Source organism: Canis aureus, chromosome 2, assembly GCF_053574225.1.
Source record: "Canis aureus isolate CA01 chromosome 2, VMU_Caureus_v.1.0, whole genome shotgun sequence".
In the NCBI taxonomy this organism is placed as follows: domain Eukaryota; kingdom Metazoa; phylum Chordata; class Mammalia; order Carnivora; family Canidae; genus Canis; species Canis aureus.
Genome location: NC_135612.1, coordinates 21,735,412 through 21,754,114, shown reverse-complemented (window position 1 = coordinate 21,754,114; position 18,703 = coordinate 21,735,412). Strand labels below are relative to the sequence as shown.

Below are 18,703 nucleotides of genomic sequence, written 5' to 3'. Positions count from 1 at the left end.
GAATGGCCATGGAGAAACATGGATAGGGTTTATTCTCTCAAGGATGAAGACCTGGAATTCTAACTGGGCCAACCAAGAAATTTACTCTTCTGGCCTGATGATTCTCTGTCACAGCTTCTGTATGCTTTCTGCTTTTCCCTTTTTCTGAATGGCAGTTTCTATTGCAGTTATACTGTTCCTACTTCATATATAATTCATGAGAGGGAAGAAATGTAACTTGTGCTTTGTTCTATAGGTCACCAGACCACAGTGAGTCCCTTGGACTCTGGGAAAATGATTGAATATCATCCAGAGATCTTGCACTTGAAAACAGGAGCAATATGGAATTCTAGGATGTCTCCATTAGAGATGCAAATGTTTTATGTGTGGAGAAAAATGATACTATGTTGAGGAATAAGTGGATATTTGGATGGACAAAGAGAGACACAAGCCTAATATTTGCAGAGAATGAATCAGTAATATAAATGAAGGTGTCATATCCAGATTTAAAACAAAACACTTTATTTAAAAAAGGCCTATGGTAGATTGTTTCCTCAGATAGCCATGACAATGATTCCCATCTTGTGCACCTTTTTTACAATATGACTTCGCTATTCCTCTGATTAAGTTATTGAAATTAGAAGCATAACTTGTTTTATTGTGCCTCACTTTATTGCACTTCACAGATATTTGATTTGATTTTTTGAAGGTTTTGTTTGAGAGAGAGAGGAGGCATGAGTGGGGAAAGAAACAGAAAAATTAGCAGACTCCCTACTGAGTGCAAAGCTTGACACAGGGCTCAATCCCAGGACCCTAAGATCATGACCTGAGTCAAAGTCAGATGCTTAACTGACTGGACCACCTCCAGATACTTTATTTTTTACAAATTAAAGGTTTGTGGCAAGTCTGTGTGGAACAAGTCTGTCAGTGCCATTTTTTTCAACAGCATTTGCTCACTTGCTGCCTTTATGTCACATTTAAATAATTCTTGCAATATTTCAAGCTCTTTATTTGTTATGGTGATTGGTGATCATTAATCTCTGATATTACTATTGTACTTGTTTTGGGACACCACAAACTGCACCCATTTGACACAAGGAACTTACTGATAAGTGCATGCATTCTGATTGCTCAACCAGTTATTTCCCTCCCTCTCCCTCTCCCTCTCCCTCTCCCTCTCCCTCTCCCTCTCCCTCTCCCTGGGCCTCCCTATTCCTTGAAACACAACAATCTTGAAACTAGGCCACTTAATAACTCTAGAATGATCTGTAAGTATTCAAGTGAGAGGAAGAGTTGCATGGCTTGCTCTTTAAATTGTAAGCTAGAAATAATTAAATTTAGGGAGAAAGGCACACTAAAAGCCAAAATGGGCAAAAGCTAGACCTCTTGTACCAAACAGTCAAGTTGTAAAGCAAAGGAAATATTCTTAGAGGAAAGGAAAAGTACTACTCCAGTAAACACATATATGATAAGAGAGAAAAATGGCCTTATTGGTGATATGGAGAAAGGTTTAGTGGCCTGGATAGATCAGATGACCCACGACATTCCCTTAAGTCAAAGCCTAATCCAGAGCAAAGCCCTAAATCTCTTCAACTCTATGAAAGCTGCGAAAGGCAAAGAAACTGCATAAGAAAAGTTTGAAACTAGCAGAGGTTGGTTCATGAGGTTTAAGGAAAGAAGCTGTCTCTATGACATAAAAGTACAAGATGAAGTAGCAAATGTTAATGTAAAAGTTGCAGTGAGTTATCCAGAAGATCTAAGATAATCCATGAAGGTAGCTATACTCAACAACATATTTTCAATGTAGAGGAAACAGTCTTGCTTATATTGGAAGAAGACGTCACCTAGGACTTTCATAGCTGGAGAGGAGAAGTCAATGCCTGGCTTCAAATAACAAGCTGACACTCTTATTAGGGGCTGATGTGGCTGGTGATTTTAAGTTGAAACCAATGCTCTAAAAAGAAAAGAAAAGAAAAGAAAAGAAAAGAAAAGAAAAGAAAAGAAAAGAAACCAATGCTCGAAAAAAAAATTACTTGCTTACCATTCTGAAAATCATAGGGTCCTTAAGAACTATGCTAGCTCTATTCTCTTTGTGCTCTACAAATGGAACAACAAAGCCTGGATTCATCTATCAATAGCATTTAGGTTGCTTCCATATCTTGGCTATTACAAGAAATGATGCAATAAACATAGAGGTACATATATCTTTTTGACTTAGTGTTTTCATTTTCTTTGAATAAATGCCCAGCAGTAGAATTATTGGATCATATGAAATTTCTATTTTTAATCATCTGAGGAACCTCCATATTGTTTTCCACAGTGGCTGCACCAATTTACATGATCACCAATAGGGTATGAGAGTTCTTTGTTCTCCACATCTTCACCAACACTTGTTATTTTTTGCCTTTTTTATTTTAGCCATTCTGACAGGTGTAAGATATCTCATTGGTTTTATTTGCAATTCTTTGATGATGAGTGATTTTATTAAAATTTAAATTCAATTAGCCAACATATAGTACATCATTATACATTATACATCATTAGTACAGTTTCAGATGTACTGTTCAACTATCCATCAGTTGCGTATAACATCCAGTGCTCATCATATCACATGCCCTCCTTCATGCCCCTCACCCAATTACCACATCCCAGCACCCACCTCCCCTCCAGCAGCCCTTTGTTTCCTACAGTTAAAACTCTCAAAGTTTTCCACCCTCTCTGATGACTTCCCATTCAGTTTTTCCCTCTCTTCCCCTATGATCCCCTGTGCTGTTTCCTTTTATTCCACATATGAATGAAGTCATATGATAATTGTCTTTCTCTGAATGACTTATTTTTTCGCATAATACCCTCCAATTCCATCCATGTCACCATAGATAGTAAATATTCATCCTTTCTGATGGCTGAATAATATTCCAGTGTGTGTGTGTGTGTGTGTGTGTGTGTATTACATCTTCTTTATCCACTCGTCTGTTGATGGACATCTTACCTCTTTCCACAGTTTGGCTATTGTGGACATTGCTGCTATGAACATGGGGGTGCAGGTGCCTGTTTGGATCACTATATTTGTATCTTTGGGGTAAATACATAATAGTGAAATTTCTGGGTTATAGGGTAGCTCTATTTTTATCTTCTTGAAGAACCTCCATACTGTTTTCCAGAGTGGCTGAACCAGCTTGTATTCCCACCAACATTGTAAGAGGGTTACCCTTTCTCTGCATCTTCGCCAACATTTGTTGTCTCCTGTCTTGTTAATTTTAGCCATTCTGACTGGTGAGAGGTGGTATTTAATTGTGGTTTGATTTTATTTCCCTGATGCCAAGTGATATGTAGCATTTTTCATGTGTCTGTTGGCCATTTTTATGTCTTCTTTGGGGAAGTGTCTGTTCATGTCTTTTGCTCATTTGACTGAATTTTTTTGTGTGCGTTGGGTGTTGAGTTTCATAAGTTCTTTATAGATCTTCGATACTAGCCCTTTATCTGATATGTCATTGCAAATATCTTCTCTCATTCCATAGGTTGCCTTTTTGTTTTATTGGCTGTTTCCTTTGTTGCTCAGAAGTTAGCTTGATGAAGGTCCTAAGAGTTCATTATTGTTTTTGTTTCCTTTGCCTTTGGAAATGTGTCTAGCAAGAAGTTGCTTTGGCCAAGGTCAAAGAGGTTGCTGCCTGTGTTCTTCTCTAGGACTTTGATGAATTCCTGCCTCACATTTAGGTCTTTTATATATTTTGAGTTTATCTTTGTGTATGGTGTAAGAAAATGGTCCAGCTCCATTCTTCTACATGTGGCTGTTCAATTTTCCCAGTACCACTTATTGAAGAGACTATCTTTTTTCCATTGGATATTTCCTGCTTTGTTGAATATTAGTTTATCATAAAGGTAAGGGTGTGTTTCTGAGTTCTCCTTTTTCATTGATCTATGTGTCTGTTTTTGTGCTAGTACCTTACTGCTTTGATGATTAAAGCTTTTGTCATGTAGCTTGGAGTCCATCTAGCATTGTGATGCCACCAGCTTTGGTTTTCTTTTTCAACAACTCCTGTGACTATTCAGGGTCATTTCTGGTTCCATACAAATGTCAATAGTATAGTGATAGGGATTGCATGGAAAGCATAGATTGCTCTGGGTAGCATGGACATCTCAATGATATTTATTCTTCCAATCCATGACCATGGAAAGTTTTTTCATTTCTTTGTGCCTTCCTCAATTTCTTTCAGAAGTGTTCTGCAGTTTTTAGAGTATAGATCATTTACCTCTTTGGTTTGGTTTATTCCTAGGTATCTTATGGCCATTTGGTACAATTATAAATGAGGTAAATTCCCTATTTTCTCTTTCTTGTGTCTCATTGTTAGTGTATAGAAATGCAACTGATTTCTGTGCATTGATTTTATATCCTGCCACATTGCCGAATTTCTGTATGAGTTCTAGAAATTTTGAGGTGAAGTCTTTTGGATTTTCCACAGAGTGTCATGTCATCTGTGAAGAGTGAGAGCTTGACTTCTTCTTTGTCAATTCAGATGCCTTTTATTTCTTTTTGTTGTCTGATTGCTGAGACTAGGACTTCTAGGACTATGTTGAACAACAGTGTTAAGAGTGGGCATCCCTGTTGTGTTCTGATCTTAGGAAAAAAGCTTTCATTTTTCATCTATTGAGAATGATATTTTCTGTCGGCTTTTCATAGGTCGCTTTTATGATATCAAATATGTCCCCTCTATCCCTACACTGTGGAGAGTTTTAATCAAGAAAGGATGCTATATTTTGTCAAATGCTTTTTCTGTATCAATTGACAGGACTATATGATTCTTATCCTTTCTTTTATCACTCTAGTGTATCACATTGATTGATTTGTTAATATTAAACCACTCTTGCAGCCCAGGAATAAATCCCAGATGGTCGTGGTGAATAATGCCTTTAATGTACTGTGGATCCTATTGGCTCTAGTACTTTGGTGAGAATTTGGCATCCATGTTCATCAGGGAAATTGGTCTATAATTCTTCTTTTTGGTGGAGTCTTTGTGTGGTTTGAGGATCAAGGTAATACTGCCTCATAGAATGAGTTTGGAAATTTTTCTTCCCTTTCTATTTTTTGAAACAGCTTCAGAGGAATAGGTGTTAGTTCTTCTTTAAATGTTTGGTAGAATTTCCCTGGTGAAGCTATCTGGCCCTGGACTCTTCTGTTTTCAGAGAATTTTTATTACTGTTTCAATTTCCTTGCTGCTTATGGGTCTGTTCAGGTTTTCTATTTCTTCTTGTTTCAGTTTTGGTAGTTGATAAGTTTCCAGGAACAAATCCATTTCTTCCAGATAGCCCAATTTGTTGGCATACAGTTGCTTGTAATATGTTCTTGAAATTGTATTTCCTTGATTTTGGTCATAATCTCTCCTCTCTTTCTTTCATGACTTCATTAGTTTGTGTCCTTTCTCTTTTCTTTTTGATAAGTCTGTCTAGGGGCTTATCAACCTTATTAATTCTTTCAAAGAACAACCTTCTGGTTTCATTGATCTGTTCTGCTGTGATTTTAGTTTCTATTTCATTGAATTCTGTTCCAGTCTTTATTATTTCTCTTCCCTTGCCTGGTTTAGGCTTTATTTGCTATACTCCTTCAGCTCCTTTAGGTATAAGTTTAGCTTATGTATTTGAGACTTTTCTCATTTCTTGAGAAAGGCTTATATTGCTATGTACTTCCCTCTTAGAACCACCTTTGCTGTATCCAAAGATTTTGAACAGTTGTGTTTTCATTTTCATTTGTTTCCATGATTTTTTTTAAATTTTTATTTAATTTCCTGGTAGACCTATACATTTTTTAGTAGGATGCTCTTTAACCCCCAAGTGTTTGAGTTCCTTCCAAATTTCTTCTAGTGTTTGAGTTCAAGTTTCAAAGTATTGTGGTCTGAAAATATGCAGGGAATAATCCTAATCTTTTGGTACTTGCTGAGACTTGATTTGTGACCCAGTATGTGATCTGTTCTGGAGAATGTTTCATGTGCATTCAAAAAGAATGTGTATACTACTGCTTTAGGATAGAATGCTCCATATATATCTGTGAAGTCCCCTGATCCAGTGTGTCATTCAAAGTCCTTGTGTCTTTGATGATGTTCTGCTCAGATAATCAGTCCATTGCTGTGAGTGGGATATTAAAGTTTCCTACTATCCTACTATAGTTGTATTTTTATCAATGTGTTTCTTTAATTTGGCTATTAATTGGTTTATATCATTGGCTGCTCCCAAGACAGGAGAATAAATATTTACAATTGTTAGATCTTCTTGTTAGATAAACCCTTTCATTATGATAGATGTCCTTCTTTACCTCTTATTACAGTCTTTGTTTTAAAATCTAGTTCGTCTGATATAAGGATGACTACTCCAGCTTTCTTTTTATGTCTACTAGCATGATAAATGATTCTCCACCTCCTCACTTTCAATTTAGAGGTGTCTTTAGGTCTAAGATAAGTTTCCCATATGGGAGCACATGGGTGGGTCTTGCTTTTTATCCAGTCTGATATCCTGTGTCTTTTGATTAGAGCATTTAGCCCAATTACATTCAAGAGTAACTACCGACAGATATGAATGCAGTGTCATCGTATTACCTGTAAAGTCCCTGTTTCTGTATATGGTCTCTGTTTCTTTCTGATCTGTGTTGCTTTTGAACTCTCTTCATTTACAGGATCCCATTCAATATTTCTTATAGGGCTGGCTTAGTGGTCGCAAATTCTTTAGTTTCTATTTGTCCTGGAAGCTCTTTATCTCTCCTTCCATTCTGAATGACTACCTTGCTGGAAAAAGTGTTCTTGGCTGTATGTTTTTCTCATTTAGTACCCTGAATATGTTATGCCAGCCTTTTTTGGCCTGCCAGGTCTCTGGGATAGGTCTGCTGACAGTTAAATGTTTCTACATTGTAGGTTAAGGAGTCCTTACCTCAAACTGCTTTCAGGATTTTCTCTTTATCTCTGAAATTTGTAAGCTTTAGTATTATGCTGATCTAATTTCATCGATTTTGAGGAGGATTCTCTATCTTTTGGATTTGAATGCCTGTTTCCTTCCCTAGATTAGAGTTGTCAGTTATGATTTGCTTAAATATACCTTTTGTACCTCTGTTTCTTCTTCCTCTGAGACCCCAATAATTCTAATATTTTATTTTATGGTATTGCGGATTTCTTGAAGTCTCCCCTCCTGGCCCAGTAGTTGTTTTTCTCTCTTTTCCTCAGCTTCTTTCCTTTCCATTATCTTTTCTTCTCTGTTACTGACTCTCTCTTCTGCCTCACTTGCCCTAGCTGTTAGAGCATCCATTTTAGACTGCATCTCAGTTAAAGTATTTTTTTATTTTGACCTGATTAGATTTTATTTCTGCACTAAGAGATTCTCTAGTGCTTTTTATGCTTTTTTCAATCCCTGCATGTAACTTTATAATCATTATCCTGAATTCCAGCTCTGACATTTTACTTATATCCTTACTGATTAGATCTGTGGCAGAGTATTACATCTGGTTCCTTATTTTGTTGGGGATCCTTTCTTCTGGTCATTTTTCCCAGAAAAGAATGGATGAATGAGAGAACAAATTAAAAAATATCAATCATGACCCAAGTGAGATATACACTTTCTGAAAAGGTCAGAAAATGAGAATATAATCTCACAGGTGGACAAAATAGGGTGATCCATTTGGTCCTGGGTGTATTTTGTTCTGATTGTTAGAAAAAACTAAATTCCAAAATTGTAAAGAAAGCAAAACTTATATATATGCTAAAATAAAATTGAATACAGTGAACGGAATCCAAAAATGAAGAATATATCTATAAAATGTAAATGTAAAAATGAAAAAAAAATTTTAAAGACTTAAAAACAAAGACTTGATAAAATAAGAAACTAGCTGAAAGGGAAAAAAAAGGAAAAAGGAAATTTTAAACTGAAAGATTAAGACTCATGTGAAAAAGCCCTTTAATTCTATATACTATTTTCTCCTTGCAAGGGAGTTTTTAGTTTTGAGTGGTCTATAAATTTGTTATTTGCCTGAGGATCCTGATGGTCTTCTGAAGGAAGGGGCCTATTTTACTGATTTTCAGGGATCTTTGCCTGGGTGGAGTTGTACCACCCTTTGCCAGGGGGGCTGGCTCAGTGTAAGATGCTTGGGATTGTTCTATGTGGCTTTTGTTCCCTGAATGCTTTTCAGGAGGCTTTAGAGGATGAAAAACAGAAAAAGATGGAAAGATGGTGGTGCCCTGATCTCCAGCCCCAATGGATCATGGCTCTCACTCTTCAGTGCACCCTCAGCAAAAGGCAGTCAAACCGTTTCATGTGCACCAAACTCCCCAGACTCATGCAGTGCACACCCATACCAATCCCCCCCAGTGGAGACAGGGGTGCCTTAACAGCCTGCCATTTATTGGGCCCCTTTATGGGGAGCGTTTGCACACTGTGCTGCTCCTCCCCCAGGGAAGGAGCTGAATCACCCAGCAGTTGTCACTTGCTGGGCCCCTGCTTGAAGGGTGGTCACCCAATCTTGCTACAGTTGCTGGTTTACAGCAACACCTAGCTGAGAGGCCTCTGGAGCTTGCTAATTGTAACCAACTTCCCTACTCCACTGCTTGGGAACTCTGCTGTACTTAGGCACCCCCGTTCCGTCTGTGACCCTGGAGATCCTGAGACCACACTGTCCCACCCAAGATTCTGCCCTGCTTCACCATCTGAGCACTTTCAGGCAGGGACATCCTTCACAGGAGCAGACTTCTGAAAGTTTTGATTTTGCACTCCACCGCTTATAACAATTCCTGGTAGCTAGCTTACAGAGTATCCTTCTCCTGGCCCCCATGATTTACCTTCTGAGGTGTCCCCTCAGATTCACATCTCCACACCTCCTACCTTGCAAAAAGTAGTGGCTTTCTATCTGTAGAATTGCAGCAATTCTTCTCTTAGATCTCAGGTCAAATTCACAGGTGTTCAGAATGATTTGAGAGTTATCTAGTTCTCAAATGAAACTAGTTATATAGCTCAGATGAAACACAGGTCCCCTTCTCCTCCACCATCTTCCAAAGGCCCATGATGATGACTAATGTTGAGCATCTTTTCATGTGTCTGTTGGCCAAGTGTATGTCTTTGGGAAAATGTCTCTTCAGGTCCTCTGTTCATTTTTTTAATGAGTGTGTTTTTCTGGTATGGAGTTGTATAAGATCTTTTTATATTTTAGATATTAATCCCTTATATATCTCTTAGAAATGTCTTCTCCAATTTTGTTTTGAACTTTTTCCTTTGCTGTGCAAAAGCTTTTTATTTTGACAAGTCAACAAATAAATCAAAAAAATTTTTAAATACATGGAGACAAATGAAAATAAAAATACAGTGCCTTAAAATCACTGGGACACAAAAACCATTGTAAAGGGAAACAATAGTGATACAGGCTTACCTCAAGAAATAAGAAAAAGCTAAAATACTCTAACCATATGCCTAAAAAAAGTAGGGGAAAAGAAGCCCAAGGTGAGTAGAAGGAAGGAAATAGTAAAGATCAGAGTAGAAATAAATGGTAGAGAGACTATAAAAAAACAATAGAAAATATCAATGAAACCAAGAGTTTGTTCTTCAACAAGATAAACAAAATTGATAAAGCCTTAGCCAGAGTTACCAAGAAAAAGAGAGAAATAAATAAATAAAATAAAAAGAGAAGTAACACCACAGAAACACAAAAGATTATAATAGTATTACAAAAAATTATATACCAATACACTGGACAAACTTAGAAGAAATGGATGATTTCCTAGAAACATACTCTTCCAAAACTAAATAAGAAAGGAATAGAATATCTTAACACACCATTTACTAGTAACAAAATTGAATCAGGGATTTTAAAAAATGTTAAAATAAAAAGACAAGGACCAGATGGATTTATAGACAAATTCTATGAAACATTTAAAGAAGAGTTAATGCCTATTCTCCCCAATCTATTCTAAAAATATAAGAGGAAGGTAGGCTTCCAAATATATTCTTTGAAGCCAGCATTACTCTGGCACTAAAACCAGACAAAGGAATGACAAAAAAGAAAGTTACAGGCCAATATCTCTGGGTGAACATAGGTGCAAAATTTCTCAACAAAACATTTCACAATACGTTAAAAGAATCATTCACCATGATCAGTTGGGATTTATTCCAGAGATGCAAGGATGGTTTAATATTCATAAGTTTTTTTTTAGTTTTTATTTATTTATGATAGTCACACACAGAGAGAGAGAGAGAGAGAGAGAGGCAGAGACATAGGCAGAAGGAGAAGCAGGCTCCATGCACCAGGAGCCCGATGTGGGATTCAATCCCGGGTCTCCAGGATCGCGCCCTGGGCCAAAGGCAGGCGCCAAACCGCTGCGCCACCCAAGGATCCCCTAATATTCATAAGTTAATCAACATGATACACATCAACAAAACAAAGGATAAAAACCATATGATCTTTCCAATAGATGTAGTAAAAGCATTTGACAAAGTATAACATCCATTCATGATAAAAACCCTCAACAAAGTAGGTTTAGAGAAAACATATCTCAACCTAATAAAGGCCATAGGTGAAAAACCGAGAACAGATATCATAGTCAATGGTGAAAACAGAGAGCTTTTTCTTTAAGATAAGAATGTCCACTCTCACCACTTTTATTCAACATAGTACCAAAGTCCTAGCCATAGAAATCAAGCAAGAAAAAGAAATGAGGTGTCCATATTGATAAAGAATAAGTGAAACTGTCACTATTAACAGATTACATGATACTATACATAGATAACCCTAAAAACTCCACACACACACACACAAAAAAAAAAAAACTCCACAAAAAACTATTAGAGATAATAAATGAGTTCAGTGAAGTTGCAGTACACAAAATTAATATGCAGAAATGTGTGGCATTTCTATAGGCTAAAAATGAATAAGCATAAAGAGAAATTAAGAAAACGGTCCCATTTACAGTTGCATCAAAAAGAATAAAATGCCTAAGAAAAACTTAACCAAGGTTAAAGACTCATACTCTGAAAAGTGTAAAGCATTGATGAAAGAAATTGAAGACAACACAAACAAATGGAGAGATAGTCCATGCTCATTGATTGGAAGAATTAATATTGTTAAAATGTCCATACTATGAAAAGCAATAAACAGATTCAATGTAATCCCTATCAAAATGACATGGTATTTTTCACAAAATCAGAAAAAAATAATAAAATTTATATGGAACGACAAAAAAAAATAGCCAAACCAATCTTGAGAAAGAACAAAACTGGAGGTATCATAATCCTAGATTTTAAGATATCACTTATACTACAAAGCTGTAGTGCTGTAGTAATCAAAACAGTATGGTACTGGCACAGAAATAGACGTATAGATCACTGGAACAAAATAGTTCAGAAATAAACCCACACTTATATGGTCACTTAATCTATGGCAAAGAAGGCAGGAATATACAAAGTGAAAAAGTCTCTTCAAAAATACTGCATGCAAAAGAATGAAACTTGGGCACTTTCTGATGCCATATACAAAAATAAACTCAAAATGAATTAAAAACCTTAAAACATAGATTAAAGACCTAAACATGAGACCTGAAACCATTAAAATCCTAGAGGAGAACACCAGTAGTAATCTCTCTGATATCAACCGTAGCAACATTTTTCTAGATATGTCTCCTAAGGCAAGGGAAACAATAGCAAAAATACACTATTGGGATTATGTCAAAATAATTGTTGCTTTAGTGCATAAAGTTTTGTCATAGTTTGTTAAGTTTGTTACATAGCCATAGATAATTGATACTATAATCCTACTTTGACAAATCTACTTATATTGTGAGCTGAAAGGCTAGATTCAACTTTAGACTTTTCTAACTCTTTTTAGCTCTGCATTGGGAATTTCCAGTGTTGGGCAGCTGGCTTACACTCTCTCCTCTTCCCTTCCCACTTCTAGGTCTATATATACAGGGAGCATCATATATGAGTGAGATTCCTAGCCTGCTTGTTCAAACTGCTTTCATATTCCTGAAATGCTTTTCGTTACCCTTCAGGATTTAGCTGAGACCCTATTTGCCCAGGACTGGCTGTTCAGGGAATTCTGAAGTCCTGGGTAGCCAGTTTAGAAGAAGAAAGGGGTTCTGGTTAGCTGAGTCCTCTTGACCTGTAGGCTCTTCATCCCACATAGAGTGGCATGACCAGAGGAGAGTCAGAACAAATCTACTAAAGCATTTGGTTTCAAAAGAATCACTGGTCAAATAGATGGGAATATTTCGAGAACTGGTTTATGTCTTTTAGTATTTGCTCCTCCATTCTCTAGTTGCTATAGAATAAAATTTTTCATGAACACATGGTCACCCAGCTAAAGGCTACATTTCCTGTCTCCTTTGCACCTAGGTATGGCAGTGTGACTAAGTAAGCTGAGGTGATGTGTATAAATTTTTGGTCATGCTGTTAAGCTGAAGGAGCATGTGCTTTTCTCTCCCCTTCGTCTTCTGCTACTGATCACAGTATGAAGACAATAGCAGGGATGAGGATAGTCATTTTTCTACCACTGATGAGAAACTAGTTCGAAGGAGGCACTGTCCCTAATGATTGTTGAACCTCCATGTAAGCCTTAAAATAACCAGATTTTTCTGTTGGAGAGAGATAAAACTCCTTTTTTCATTAGGCTAATGCTATTTTAGCTTAAATCTGTATCCTGCTGTGGAATTATCTTTGTAATTGTATGATTTAATTAAATTCTGCATTAATTGAAAAATATAAGTGTGAAAAGAAAGTATGCAAATTAAGTTAAATGCTTTGGAAAGGGGCCATAAAATCTAGAACAACCAAAAAAAACAAAAAAAAAAAGGCATTGAATTAAGTGAGAGTGAAACCACTGTAAAAAAAAATGAGAGGAGATAAGGGAATCATAAAAATATAGTATGTTTCTGTACTCAGCTTCATAAGAATCTGTAACTTTTTTATACATATTAAAGATACTGAGGCACTGAAACTGAAAAGTTTTATTTATTTATCTTTAAATATTTTATTTATTTATTTGAGAGAGAGAAAGAGGGAGAGAACAAGCCTGGAGAACAGCAGGCAGAGGGAGAAGCAGGCTCCCCACTGAGCCGGGAGCCCAACTCAGAGCTCCATCCGAGGACTCTGGGATCATGACCTAGGCCAAAGTCAGGTGCCCCTGAATCTTAAAATTTTTAAAAGATGGATTCTATGTATGGTTTATTCAAGACAGGTGCAGGTGAGGCAAGAATGTTAGACAGTGGACATATACTTGCAGAAAAAGACTTCATTCTACACCTAATAAATGCACATTTATATGTTTTAAGTTAAATGTTTAAGCGCTCCTGGCTTTAAATAACTTTTAATTAGCTCTCACTCTCTCTCTCTCTACAGGACCCAAACAGATGAGGGCTTTGATTATATACAATTACACGTACATAAATTGCATAACAAATAATACATGCTTTCTTATTGCAGAATGGAGATTTGATCACTCTAAAGTAACTATTTTAGGTCTTCCTACAATCTCAAATACCCTAATTATAGATTAATGTTTGTGCGAGGCAAACTATAGAAAAGCCCCCTTTATAAAAGGCTTTTATATGAGAGAGAGCGAGAGAGAGCACAAGTAGGGATGAGGGGCAGAGGGGAAGGAGAGGCAGAGGGAAACAATCTCAAGCAGACTCCCTGCTCAGCATGGAGCCAACACAGGGCTTGATCTCATAACCCTGAGATCATGCCCTTAGCTGAAATCAAGAGTCAGACACCTAACTGACTGAGCCACCCAACCACCCCTAAAACACTTTCTTAATAAGATTGATTCCTGTTTGTTAAATGCCAGGTGATAAGTCCTAGTATTTTATTCCCCTCTTTTATCAAATAGCCCTAGTCTGATGTATTCATTGACTTTTAACATTGCCTTGAACTTCCTCTCTGTTTAAAACTTAAGAAATCTCACATTTTCCACAATTAAGAATAAAACTAGTATAAACTCTCCACTGTTTCCTTTTTCTCTCGCATACATTTTCTAATTTTATTTTTAAATATCCCCATTCAATTCGCTAATCCCCTCAGAGTTTGATATACATAATTTCTAACAGTTACCTTTAGAACAGTAGGATGTACTCCATAAGTTCCTTTTCAGTTCTTCTAATTTCTTTTTTTTTTTTTAAGATTTTATTTATTTATTCATTGAGCTGTAGAGAGAGAGAGAGGCAGAGACACAGGCAGAGGGAGAAGCACGCTCCATGCAGAGAGCCTGACATGGGACTTGATCCAGGGTCTCCAGATCACGCCCTGGGCTGCAGGCGGCGCTAAACCGCTGCGCCACCGGGGCTGCTCCAGTTCTCCTAATTTCTATATAGCATTTAAACAATGGCACTTTGTAGACACTATTCTCCATAGCATATCAGGATATTAAAACTTTTAAAATCCTAATTCTTTTTTAAGACACTCAGACTCAAGGATGTGACATGGGACTTACTAAGCACATATCAGAATCATGAATATTCTACGATGGCATTTTCTAGAGAGAAAATAAAAACATTTTGAGTTGGAAAATAATTCCTTTCAAAAAAATAAAAGCTGTCTTGACTCACTTGGCCGGTTCAGTTGGTAAAGCATGTGACTCTTGATCTCAGGGTTATAAGTTCATTAGGTATAGAGATTACTTAAATCTTTTTAAAATTTTTAAAAATAAAACCTGCCTTTTCCTTAAGGCCAAAGAGATCTTCCAAAAATGCATTTTGAAATAATTTTCAGGGTTTTTTTTTTATAGGTAATTGTTGCTATTTAAAAAATTCCTTTCTATATTCATAACTAACACCCACAGCTGTCAGTAGTTTCTTTTGTTAAATTGATTAACCATGGGGTGGATTTATTTAGCTTGATGAACTTAAATACGTTTTAATCACTGTTATGGAAATTCACCCACAGATATTCTTTGCTTCTTTCCCTGATCCCTGGTCTTAAGTAGACTAACTCTGGCTTACTCCCTGTCTTATATGTCCTAAAACCCAAAGGCAAGAGTATTCTAATAACTCTGGAATACCAATTTACATCCCCAATGCTATTTCTTATTTTGGGGTAGAGAGGAGAGGGAAACAGGAAGTAACATTGTAAAGGGGATAAGAATTTACTGATTTAGATCCCAAATAAACTTTATGTGATTATAATTCTTCAATCCTTGAAATTATCCAGTCCTTATTTCTTTAGCATACACTTTTAGTTGTGAGAAGCTGTAGAGCATATTAATTAAGACATAAGTTCTAAGATCAGACCACCTGGTTGTAAATCCTTGATCTTGCTACCTGTGTGACGTTGAGCAAATTACTTAATTGTCCCAATCCTCAGTATATAGCATAGCAATAACCACCTCCCTACTATTTTGTGTAAATAAGAAAATATGTGTGATACAGTTACCCTAACACCTGGAATGCAGTAAGTGCTCAGCAAATGCCAGCTTTTTTATATTATAAAAAAAAAGTCAGAAACTCTTAATTGTAAATATTATTCAGGAAAAAACATAATGACATATAAAGGATAATTATAATAATGACAATTCAGAGGCATATATGAATGTTTAAAAGGATGAAAAAAATAGTTCCCATAGTGAGGCTATAAGTAAATTTATTTTTTTAATGAAAATGTCTTAAAGTTTTGTCATATAAAAATTGGAATCCAATTCTCCACTGTGTGTATCAGTAATATGTTTACTTATCAAATTATCTGACACATTTTTCCTGGTACAGCACAAATATGTGACAGAAGAGCTAAGTGGGGGAAATCTAATAAAAATCCCACTCTAATGTAGACATTGGCATTGGTCTGTGCTTGATGTTTATTTGCAGAAAATATCATATTATCTAGAAAAATATAACATTAGGGAATAACTGAATATATGGAAAGAAAAAACTAGATAAAGAGAAGTGGTGACAAAGAACAGAGGAGAGGAAAGAGGGCTCTTCATCCCGGTGTGTTTAACATTGCTCCCAGGGACAGCACTGATCAGTCCTGAAGAACATTGGCTTCTACAGATTTTCAAATTCAGGGGCTGCTAAACTGGCTTCTGGTCTTTCTCTCCACCCCACAGAAACCTACCTGGACATTCTCAGATAGGATCATGCTTGTAGGAGAATGCTGAGGAAACTCCTCTCATTTGAGTAGTGAGGGTATATTTTATTTTATTTATAGAGACAGAGAGTGTGGGCACATCTGTGCATGAGCAAGGGGCAGCAGAGGGAGAAGCAGAGAGAGAATCTTAAGCAGTCACCATGCCCATGTCCATGGAGCTGACTGGAGTCTTGATCTTATGACCCTGAGATCATGACCGGAGTTGAAATCAAGAGCTGGTCACTCAACAGACTGAGGCACCCAGGTTCCCCAGTGAGGCTGTATTTTAAGGGCAACATGTAAACTTTTTTTCCAGAAGCTTTCGTAAGAAGTGGAATATTATCTAAATGATCCCGTATAAAGAAATAGATTTATAAGAGCAGTAGAGTAGGAAAGCTTTTTCATTGGGAGAGGCCATTGAGAGGTGACCACTGGTTGACCCATTAGCTAGATTAGGCAATGGGAGGCTCCTCACCCCATCCTGTCCTTAGAATGTGGGTTTCTCTTGCCTTTCCTGCTCCCAAATGCTGCCCCAAGGAGAAAACCTTTTGATAGGAATGTGGTGTTGAGAACACATGCACCATATATATGACTGAACTCCATTAAAGTCTCTATATAAACTCTTAAAATGTGGTGGGTGGGTGTGGGTATCCACTCATCTTGTTGCAGCCCAAGATAAGCCTCATATATAAGTTCTCTTTGCTTATTAAAACTGCCACCTGCCACTCTGAAGTGGCCTGTGCTTGCTTCCAGCCAGTCTCAAATTATACTCAGCAAGCTCTGGAGGGGATTATGAGCTAACATGTATGTGTAAAAAATACTGAACTTGAGAGTCCATAATAGTTTCAACAGAACTAAGTTGAGATTTACCACGACTGCACTTATAAATAGGTTTTCCAAGATACATATTTTAAAGTTCTAAAGTTGGTTTCACATTTTTAAATGAGTCTATTTGATAATAGTTCAAATGGAGTTACAGAACATTTATGTATTTAAGAAAATACTTTCAAGCATCTCCTGTATTTAGAAAAAATGCCATAATAAATGCAAAACAATTGATAGCACCTTTGCAAATCATTTTTATTTATAAAAGAATACCTATAACATTTAATTTCAAATTTAACTACAATTATAGTTAACCTGTAACTTTGAGAAAAGACAAGCAAAGCATTAAAAAATAAGCTCATATTTTAGGATTATGAATAAATAGCAACAAATGGAATATATCTGGGCATTAGTATATATTAGTCTAAATATCTGCACCTACTTCTACATCTAATATAGAATACTTGCTGAAAATAAATCAACAAATTTTATTTTTAGTAGAAGAACAAGAAAGATTTGGAAACTAGGCTTCGGTTAAGCAGAAAAAGAGTACTTTATCAGAGTCCCTGGGTTGCCAGTCTTCTGATGGCTCAGTTTGTCGAATGTGATATTACCATAGACGTCAATGGAATTTCTTTTTATATTTTCCCTTGTTAATTGAAGATATCTGAAAATATTTAAGCCATATCTAGAGATTAGCGTTTCTTAGAGTTGGTGAATGTGGAAATGTTGCTGTAGGGGAAATAAAGCCCAAAAATCTTTGCATGTTTACTACTTAACCTAAAACAGTATCAGAGAAATAATTATCTATAGAACTAGTGTCTTATTTATTGCTTTTCTTCTGAAGTAACTGTTCCAAACAGGTAAAGCAACGAAAACAAAGGGTTAGTAAATAGAAGTGTGAGTTCAAAGACTTTGCTTTTGTTTATGAAAGTCTTCCATTTGCACCAAATTGTTGTTATTCCCTTTGCTATAGTCATTGGTCATGGAGCAGGATTTAACAAATGATTCCTGAAAGTGCATTGAAAATCCTGGGGGTGCGAGTTCCCACTTCCTCCAACAGAAATTATTTCAGACAGATTCTTCTTTGAATTTCTTTAATTAAATTTAAAGTGTTCTCCTCTTCCTCTGTCCTTCAAAACTTTTGACAAATATACTGTCTTTGTCACACATTCTGATTAATTCAGTCACTATGCCTAGGAAATTAGATTACTAAGCAACCTAATCCCACAAAACAGAGACTCAACTATATACTTTTTTTCCCTACACATCAATACGGTCACTCTTCTAAGCAAATTATTTTCTTAGTTGTTTTACTTTATGATCTTCATGTAGAACGTGTCTTTCATTATGGAGTTACTTTTGCATTTAAACGTTGAAATTTTCAGGAAAGATGCTAAAGAAAAAAACCAACTCTCCATTCAAAACTCTAAAATACCCTTGGTGGAGCTCACCATTAAAATGAAATTTTAAATGATTATTTAAATATTAAAATGATTTGCAACTCATTAAAAATGAAATTTTAATACTTTACAGAGATTGGAGAAATTCTTTTTTTTTTTTTTTGATTGGAGAAATTCTAAATGGACTAAAAGCATAGATATTATGTGTTCAGAATGTAAATTGGCAGAAGAAAGAATCATGTTTGCCTTAATGGTTTGTAGCCCAACTAGACAAATGCTAGTTGTGTTTTAGATAGTGGTTTAGAATCTCTGTCGATTAATTGAAATTAGTAACACTGGGCTTAAATACAAGGGAGGGATGAATCATAAAATGAAATAGTTGCGGGTGCACTTCACCTTAAATATCTATAGATGGTGCCAGTATGACG

General features: G+C 36.2%; 1 long non-coding RNA gene across 26 annotated transcripts in view; it reads right to left on the bottom strand.

Moving 5' to 3' along the window:
• LOC144294167 (uncharacterized) overlaps positions 1-18,703 on the bottom strand; it is a 256,798-nt gene that overhangs the window by 102,603 nt on the left and 135,492 nt on the right. The gene's annotated exons all lie outside the window — the stretch shown is intronic.